At 40.1% G+C, this 9,911-nt stretch overlaps 2 pseudogenes; both read right to left on the bottom strand.

Annotated features, from left to right (window-relative positions):
* Window positions 1–4,499: 4,499 nt before the first annotated feature.
* On the bottom strand, window positions 4,500–5,606 carry LOC116590875 (annotated as a pseudogene).
* Window positions 5,607–8,122: 2,516 nt separating this feature from the next.
* On the bottom strand, window positions 8,123–8,827 carry LOC116590148 (annotated as a pseudogene).
* Between the last annotated feature and the right edge of the window lie 1,084 nt (window positions 8,828–9,911).

Here is a 9,911-nt window from a genome sequence, read left to right as displayed (position 1 = left end):
ATGCTTAGTTTTGAATGCAGTAAGTTTCAGCTTTTATACTAATCCTATGGTGGCAAATTCACCCTCCTTTTTTTTTTCCAAACAAAATATTCAAAATGGAGAAGTTACCGCTTTAGGGTTTCCACTTATGTTTCATAACAAATAGTTGGATATGAAATACTCAGCTGGAATATTCTGAAACAACTTGCCAAATTTATTTTATTTGTTGGCTGTAAGAAATTTCATGTAAGATTTACCACCCCCTCTCCCCCAAAAATCAGAGCAGTATGACCTGAAGATCATTAGGCTACCATTTCATTTAGTCGGTAGTCACAAGGTTTGAGTCATGTGTTGGATCAGCTCAAATTCACTGATGACTGTAAAAAAATGAAGAAAATAAATAAAGAAAAACTCAAAATATTTCCCTTGATAACACTGGTCAGGAATATCAGCTTTATAGAAGAATAGCATTTCACTGGATGGTGCTAGGTTGCCAATATTGTTATGAATTTTATAAATATACAGCCCATTCTCAAAAGGCTCTTTTTCTCCCTGTAGTGGTACCTGAAATTCCTGTTGCTTATGACTTTGGTCTAAGATATTGAAAGTCCCAGTTAAAATACAAATGCTAACTTTTCAACCATTGATATTTACTTTAAGTTGTTAAATCTTCCAAACCGCAAGTAGCCTGGGGATTCAACAGAATCAAAATGGTAAGCCATTTTGATTCTGTTGAATCCCCAGGCTATATCTATATATCTATATCTATATATAATTTATTATTATAAATAATAAAGGGAAGTATCATAAAAGTATTCTTTTTTCAAATCCCTGTCCATGTAATCTATGAAATTCCTTTTCTTGGCAGGATCTTCAGAGTAATTCACATTCTCTTTGATGTTCCTGAAAGTCTTCCTGTTCCACCATTCCTTCTCATTTTAACGGGTTTTTATCAAACGTGTTTTTTTGTGCTAGTCTGTGCTCTGTTGCTTTCTAAAATCTCTTTATGCTGACATTTCTGGTGAGGTGGGCTGACTTTCATGCAGGCTGCAGGATTTGTTGTTGCCTTATGGTGGCACAACCCAGGAAATGAATGTCATCGTATAGCGTTGTTAGTGTTACTCTGGTGAAATGTGGAAGGATGCTCTTCCCACCAGCTACAACTGTTTTTGTTTGTTTGTTTTTGTTTTAACAATCTGATTTGAGTTTTTATTTATTTCATAATCTGCCTGTTGATTTCCTAATTTATTTTAATTTAATAGTTCTCTTTCCCACCCCTTTGACTTCCTATATTGCCCCTTCTAGTGGGATTTGGTGCAAGTTATTATGGAGATAGTACAAATGATGTCGTCCATGGTGACCTATAAAATCACCCCCTGGCCCTCTACTGTTGTCTAATTCTAGGTATCTTGAATCTGCCTTTGGGATGAATCTCCTCCATATTTCACACTGCCGAAAAGTTCCAGGGGTCTCTCTCTGAGTGGTTATGTAACCACATTTCTACTCCACCAGTCACTGCTATTTATGAAGGCCCTACAGTCATCCTGGGTAGTATACACAGAAGCACCCTGCTGTATCTGAACCCTTGCATTGCAAAGGAGAGACTAGAGAGGCTTTGAGGATTCTGACTTCAGATTGTTTTTTCAAGTATTTTTATTTATTTTATTGTGCTTCTCTAAGGGATACCAAAAGGTGTAAGTTTCCTGAGTACGCAACCACAGTATAATCTAGACAAGGGAGAGAAAATGAGACATCAAATAATGACAATCTGGCTGCCCTTATTCTATAAGAAGATGAGGGCATGGGAATAGAGAAGTCTGTTAGCGAGTTTCAATTTATTTGGGTATACATTTCTAATTTACTGCTCTTCTTCACTATATTATGGTGTAATTATGTTTTATAGTACTTCATTGTAAGTAATTAATAACAGGTACCTTAGTAATATGTTGGCTGGGTTGCAGAAGGTTTCAGTCACTTTTAATTATTAGAGTAGTCTTGTGTTGTTTCAAAATCTTAATTTTAAACTAAATTCAAAGCTTTTTCCCCCCTTCATTCTACACAGAATTGACTTCTCCTTATTCTAGCTTCTGGCCAGGAGTTTTTTAATCATGTTTAGCAAGGTAGAAGGAAGGAAACAAGGGTAAATTCTTCCTATTTAACTGCCTGTGATGAGGTTGAGTTCTCTGACTGGTTAGTTGTCCTCATTTATTTGGTTCAAGGTAATCATTACTGTGTTTTGGGGGCAGGCATGTTGTTGGTCCTCTCATATGTAGGTTCTTCGGAGGGTTTCCAAAGTCCTTCCCTTCCTAATGTATAGTTCTTGATGTGTTTCTACTTCTATGTGCTGCCAAAGCGATCACGTGTTCCTATTTCCTTAATCCCTCCAGAAGTTGTCAAAAACTGAGGTCCCTTTCCTGTCGGTCAGTCTGCTTGATGAAGTCTGGAAAGACAGCTAGAATTCAGCAACTTTTCTCCTGTCTGTTGACCCTTTGGACGGTCATCCATCTGTGACATGTCAAATAATGGGGCAGATAGCTTCTCAGCTCCCCCTTCTTCCACCATGCTCTCCAATTCTCTATGGTTCAGGTAGCCCTGGTATGCTGGCCAAACAGACTGCCAACTGGAAAATAAATCGCCCAGCTTCCCTTTCTGTAGACATCTCCTGTTCCTAACACAGATTGCTTTTGAACCCACTTTCCGTGGTTTTAGGTAACAAGATAATCTACTTCCACTCTCCCTCTTGGAATAGTGTCTCTTTAATAGGCTACTCTCCTCATTACCCTCAAGCTTCTCTTTTTACACTGCCCAGGGAGAGGTGGTAATGCTTGGTAGTAAGGCTTGTTCTAAACTGAGGTCTGTTAGTAAGCCCTGTAAGGATATTCTACGTATCAGAATACGGGGGTCTTAGCATGTTTTAGTGTTCAGTTTGGTATTAGATGCAGTTCTGTGGAACCTAGAAAATTCTCGGTTGATGACCTGTTTCAATCCAGAAAAGCATTTTATGAAATAAGATCACTTTTGCTGTTCCTCCCCTCAAGGAATGAAATCAGAGTCAGATAACCAAAGGTGAGGTGAATAATATGAACGATTTGGGGGAGATTTGCTGGCTCAGAAAGGGTGCAACTTGCCAGATATCCTACAAAGAGTCCAGCGGGATGAGACTCGTTTTAAGGACAGCTGGCACAATATATCAACAGTTAACAGAGAAAACAAAAGTCACATTCTGCTCCTGTTGGCTCTGAGAACCTGATCTCTCTCCTGGAATGAGTAGAACTGAAAATATGAAAATAGAATTAAGTTTCAGGGGAGTGGAGCAGAGAACACTGATGTGCTTTGAGTTCAGGTCTTCAGACTCTGATACATTACACTCCAGGATGCCAGAACCAACAAATGGGATTTCTGATTACATTTGGTCATCACTAAGAGTACTTGATTTTTTTCTGTTATTGTTGTCTCACTTTTTTCTTCTCGAAAGTACAATGAGAATTCACAGAGAAAATGACCCCTCCCCTGAAAAAAATCAAATGGAGGAAAAAAAGAAAAAGAAGGAAGGGAAAGGATTTTGAAAACTGTAGCCTAGTAATTTTGATGTTACTATTAGCATAATTTTTGACTGGACTAGTAAGTAGATGGTTTATGAACAGTTATGAAGAGAGAGTGATCACTGAAAGCAGCTTGAGTTTGAGAAGAACATTAGCTGGACTGATCAGATATATTTTCCCTTTTTTTAGACGAGTAATTCAGAGTAAAGTTGAAATATAATGTATTCTAAATTCCATAGGGTGTCTTAACCATTCTCTCATTGCATTTTTCAAAGGTATGATGGGGAAGTGTGGGCAGATTGTTGTTTGCATAGGTGGATTCAGAGTTCTTTGAGAAAAAGCTCATTCACTTAACAATTTTGAATCCTTGTTGTATTCTAGGCAATGTGTGTAGCCCTCAAGACAAGAGACTAGAGAATTGACACTCATTAAGTGTCTGCTGTGTGCACTTATCCTAGGTGCCCGTCCATGGGATCTTTTTTACTTGTCTGAGAGGTGGGCTTCATTATCTCTATTTTCTATATCAGACAAGAACACAGCTAAGTAATCCAAGTCTCCTGCAGCATTATATTATTTGCCTTTCACTAATAAACCTTTATTTTACTTGTTATAACTGAGCAATAAATCTTCTGCACTGAAGTTTATCTTCCTTGCCCAATTAATCCAAAGGAAAAAAAAAAAACTGACATGATTAGTAAAGAAAAATGTAGGGGCTAACACACCCTTTTAATATGTTTTTAAATATTTTTAAGGTTTAAAAGTGTTTCAAGTTTGTAGTTCCTAGTAGGAAAAACATTATCTGAATGAATACCTTAATGGCAAACCGTTGTAGAATGTTTCATTGCATAGGGAGCAAAGGGGTAGGCATTCTCTTCTCAGCACCCCAGCTTTCTTCATGAGAAGGTCAGAGGTATACTGGTTTGTATTTTTGTAACATCCATTAGGTGATTGAAGTTGCTTTTCCTTCAGCCGGGGCTTTATTTGTCAGAAGGGCATTATGCTTGACCTCCAAATTTGGCTGACAGTTTTCTGATGAGATTCATAACCTTTGGGTTGTTTTGGTATTTTGACATATTCGCTGGGTTCTGGGCCACCTCCTGGAAGGCCACCATAACTTCTGGACCCTGCATGGCTGCAAGAACTTCTGGATTACTAAAAATTTCATTGAGCCCAGGCATCCCTGCCATTCCAGGCATTCCTCCAGGAAAATTACCAGGCATTCCCCCAGGAAAGCCACCTGGGAAAGAGCCATGCTGAGTTCCTGATTGTTGTCTGGCTTCTTCCTCCCTCTGGGCTCTCTCATGTTCTTCCCGAGCCTTCTTAACCCTTTCTATTCTTTCTTTGATCTCTCACTCTTCACGTTTTCGGTCATACTTTCTCTCATGTTCAGCAATTTTCTGGGCCCTCGGTTGAACTTCTTTCAGCATTGCACTTAGCGTCTTCATCATAATCCAGTTTACAAGCAAGGGCAAGATCATGTGCAGCTTCTTCCCAATGGCCAAGAAGTCTGTGTGCTTTCCCTCGCCACTTATAAGGCTGAACTGAATCAGGATTTATTTCAATAGCTCTGTCATAGTCTCTAATGGCAGCATTTGGCTTCTGTAATTTGTTGAAGACACTGGCTCTCTTGGCATACAGAATGGCCAAGTGAGAATTTAGTTTGATGGCATCTGTGAACAAGTCAATGTCTTTCTGTAGTTCACCATGATTTAGGGCATCAATGACCACCACTTTTTTATCATTTGCCTGATCCATCATTTCCTCATTTATCTCTACATTTTCATCTCCCATTTCTTGAGGGGCATCAATATCTGGTTCAATCATACCTTCATTTCCAATTTCTAGATCACTTTCCTCACTTCATGGTTCATCTGTCTTAATGTTTTCCTCTGCCTTCTTACTATCTGGTTTTTCTTCCTTGATACTGTCTTCTGATTTAGTTTTATGAGTGGCAGGTGGTATTTTACCCCCCATGTTTTCCACCCACTCCTGCAGGAAACGCGTTTCCTCAGTGCGCAGAATGCTTGGATCGTGCTTACACATTTTCATGAAGGCCCGAAGCTTGCTCACTTTGTGGGGGTCCATGGTCCAGAGGCAGTGGGAGGCAGCAGGTGCGGCTGAGGTTGCGACCCGATTCCAGGTGCCTGTACTCTAAGTGTTGGAGTCTTAAAGTGTATGTTTGTCTCTGTGTATTTATATATGTCTTTCTTCAGTCTCTCCTTGCCCTCTCTGTGGGGGCTAATTTCAGATTTTGCCCAGGAAGCTCCTGAGGTTTTCAGCCAACAAAAGTATGTGTGCAGAATTATATTTCCACAAGAGTGCTTGAGGGTGCTCTTCTTATCTCATCTTTGCTTCTGTGCTGGATGATTATCACAATTTTGGGTAAATTTTTAGGTGAAAAATCATATCCAAAATATGCTTCAGTTTTACTTCTTTGATTACTAATGCAATATATTTAAATTTTTTCCTATTAGCCATTTTATCCTTTTATTAAAATTTTCACTTTTATGAGGTAAAACACCAATTTATATAAGTAATTTGTATACTTTTTCATATACATATTGATATAATATACATATAATATCTACATGAGAAACCTCACCATAAAGGGGAATTGGGTAGGAAAAGAAATTTTAAAAGATCAGCACACTGGATGCCTGGGTGACTCAGTTGGTTAAGCATATGCCTTCAGCTCAGGTCATGATCCCTGGGTCCTGGGATTGAGTCCCACATTGGGCTCCCTGCTCCTTGGGGAGCCTGCTTCTTCCTCTTCCTCTCTTTCTCTCTCTCTATCTCTATTTGTAATGAATAAATAAATAAAATATTAAAAAAAAAAGTTAAAAAAAGATGAGCACACTGTCAGCCCACAAACTGTAGAGAGTTTTCAGGGTGACAATTGTCCCCCAACCCCCTTTTCTGTTTGCCCCCCAAAAAGCAACACTTCAAAAGAGTATAAAGTTCAAAGGCCATTCTTTTCATAAGCTATTGAAGATTTTCCAGCATTAACTGATACAAAGCATGATGAGACGGCATTTTTAGAGAGAGCAGCTTCAGACCCAGAAAAGGGTGATGAGGTGAGTTTATTTAATGTGGCAAAATCAGTGGCAAACACAATTTTCTTTTTTCTTTCAAGGAAGCAGGAAAGCAAGTAAATGGTCACTTCAGCATAAGGGGAACATGATGATTCACTCAGTGAGTGGTTGGGAAAGGGATAAAGATAGGACAGGGAGTTGGTCTCAGAGGTCTCACAAACTTAATTTGTTTGTTCACTTCTGAAAAAAAAAAAAAATAAAGTTTTTCAGAGATACCCTAAAGCTGAAAACCTGAAAGCTGAAAACCACACTCTCTTTTGGCTAACTCCTTCTGGAGTAACCTTTCTTTTTTTCCTTTTTTTTTTCTTTTTTTTAAGATTTTATTTATTTGAGAGAGAGAGGAAAAAAAAAAAAACATGAACAGGAGGAAGGGTAGAGAGAAGCAGGCTCCCTACTGAGCAGGGAGTTCGATGTGGGGCTCCATCCCAAGACCCTGAGATCATGATCTGAGCTGAAGGCAGACACTCAACAGACTGAACCACCCAGGCGCCCCTGGAATCCCCTTTCTAATTTGGCTGGTACACTGAACAGAGCAATGCAGTTTCCCTGAGTGGGTCTCTTTCTGGGCTCTGGTTCTCAATAAGGCAGGCCCCTGCTACTTTCCCTCTTCTGTGGTGAGGGCAGTATGTGTTCAGCTGAAAAAGTTACTTTCCAAATGTGAGAAAGGGGTTAGACTGCTGCTTCAAAACTGTGGAATTATTTGGAATGTTTTACAAATGGTCGCTACACTGACAGCAACAAAAAAGGTAATTACAAAGTGTGTCCATCACAATATACTTTTTTAAAAAAGATTTTATTTATTTATTTATTTATTTATTTATTTATTTGAGAGAGAAAGGGAGAGCGTGCATGGAGGGAGGGGCAGAGGGAGAGAGAGAATCTTAAGCAGACACCCTACTGAGCACGAGCCTGTCCTATGACGCCCAGGGCTAGATCTCACAACCTTAAGAACATGACTCTGAGCTGAAATTAAGAGTTGGACACGTAACTGACTGAGCCACCTAGGAGTCCCCATTACAACATACTTTTTTTTTTTTAAGATTTTTATTTATTTATTTGACAGAGAGAGATCACAAGTAGGCAGAGAGGTAGGCAGAGAGAGAGGAAGGGAAGCAGGCTCCCTGCTGAGCAGAGAGCCCGATGCGGGGCTTGATCTCAGGACCCCGGGACCATGACCTGAGCCGAAGGCAGAGGCTTAACCCACTGAGCCACTCAGGCACCCCACAACATACTTTTAAAGACACTTCACATTGTGCTTACATTCTCTTAAATATTATTCCCAAAGATGCTCAGACTCCAGACCGACTGAAATCTGTAGGGAGAGGCAGAGATTGGTGAAGAAGACACAGGAGTTAGGGTGGGAAAAGCGGCAAAAGGAGAAAACAGCCTTTCTGTTAAAGATGAGCCATCAGTTTCAAGGCCAGTTTTGGGCAGGCTGGCCTCAGGCTGGAGCCAGTGTCCTTGGGGAGGAGCAGCCACAGGGTGGGGCTGGGGTGCTGTACATATCATTCAGTCAGGCAGAAGCTGATCTGGCATCCTTTGTGTACAAAGGTGCTTCTCTTTGGTGCATTTCTGCTTATCTTCCAAATCATCAGTTATCCTCTCTGGCTTGGGTACTGAGCTCTCCATAAACTCAGCATCAGTCTCTGCCTGCTTGAATTTAACAGTGAGAATCTTTATTTCTTCTTCTTTGTCTCTCTTTTGAGAGTACTTTTCTTGTGCATCACTCAGCCACTTTAGGTTCTGGTCCGTCTGTCTTATCTGCTTATCCACCTCCTGGCAATGGGAGTCTGCCAGCTCAGCTCATTCCTCTGTGCCTTCCAGGTCCCCCTCAGTAATCACTAACTTCTGAGCCACCCCTTCATACTTCTAGTCTGCTTCTTCTGCAGTGTGCTCAGCTTGTTTGAGTTGGATTTCCGGAGTTCCATCTTTTCTTCATCTTTTTAAGGCTCAGCTTTCGGTAACCTTCATACCACTCAACTCTCATCAGCAACTTTCTCGGCTTCCTTCAGTTTTTGCAGGGCATGGTCGAGTTCCTCTTCGAGCTGGATGCTGTGTTTCAAGGAGACCACCTGAGCCTCAGCCTGCTCCTAGGCCCACCTTTCTCCTCCACCTCCTGCTACAGGTGCTCGGCCCTCTCCTCTGCCTCATTGGCTTGCACTGCAGAACCTGCAACTTGCACTTCACTGCTTCAGTGGTCGTGATCCCGGCCATGGTACCCCCTCCCAGCGCCAGCGCTCAGCTTCCTGCCTCCTCTGCTCAGAGCCGCAGCCACTTCTCTGTAATGCTTTTTGGTTATATGAGACAGAAAGCCACTTCAAACTAGCTTAACAAAAAATGGGTCTTTCCTGGCTCACTGATGGCTCCTGAGAACTGCCTTATGTATTGCTGAGTTCAGGGACTTAACAGCATCATCCAGACTCAGACTGTTTCTCAGCTTGGATGTCCCGGGGACTGATGTAATTCAGGAAGACTTTTTCTTCAGGACGACATCAACAGAATGACGATGCAGAGATCCAGTCTTCTCAGTCACTCAGTGAAGGAAAGTTCTCTTTTCTAGTCACTGTAGTACAGTCTCTCAAATGATCTCACTGGGTAGACACAGCTAGGTGCCAATTCCTGAAACAGTCATCTGCCCAGGAATACTGGATGTGGGAATGGCCATATTTACCTTGTCCATCCACTTTTGGAGGGATAGAGTTAGTCTCAAATAAGTCAAGAGGGAGCACATTGTTAGCCCAAAGGAAACTGTTCTGCTAAAAAAAAAATCTAAAAAAATTAGATGTCTGTTCTAGTTTTAATTTTGCTCAAGCTGTTTTCTGATATAAAGACAGAGTATTATGTGGTCAAATTTAAGTTTTCCTATAATTTCTTATCTAACTTTAAAGCTTAAAAAGTCACAGAATCAATAAAATTACTTTCTATTTTCTTCAAATTTATATGGTTTATATTTTTGCACTTATCTTTTAAATAAACTAGAATTACATAGACTTACAAGCAAAATAAATTACTAAATATTTAAATAGTATTTATTATTGAAGCTGATTTATCACATTTACAATATATAAATTTTAATGAACACTACTTTCTGTTTTTAAGTAATTTGTTGACTTTTTTCTATTTTTTTAAGATTAATTTTTAAGTAATCTCTACAACACCCAGTGTGTGACTCAAATTTATACTTCCAAGATCAAGAGTTGCATGCTGTACCACCTGAGCCCAACCTGGGGCTCCTTTTCTTTCTATTCCTACGCCAGCACTATAGCATTTTAGTTATTGTCACTATGTAATATGCTTT

Source organism: Mustela erminea, chromosome 5 (genome assembly GCF_009829155.1).
Source record: "Mustela erminea isolate mMusErm1 chromosome 5, mMusErm1.Pri, whole genome shotgun sequence".
Classification (NCBI taxonomy): Eukaryota; Metazoa; Chordata; class Mammalia; order Carnivora; family Mustelidae; genus Mustela; species Mustela erminea.
Note: the sequence above shows the minus strand (reverse complement) of the source record. Positions and strands in the feature narration are given on the sequence as shown.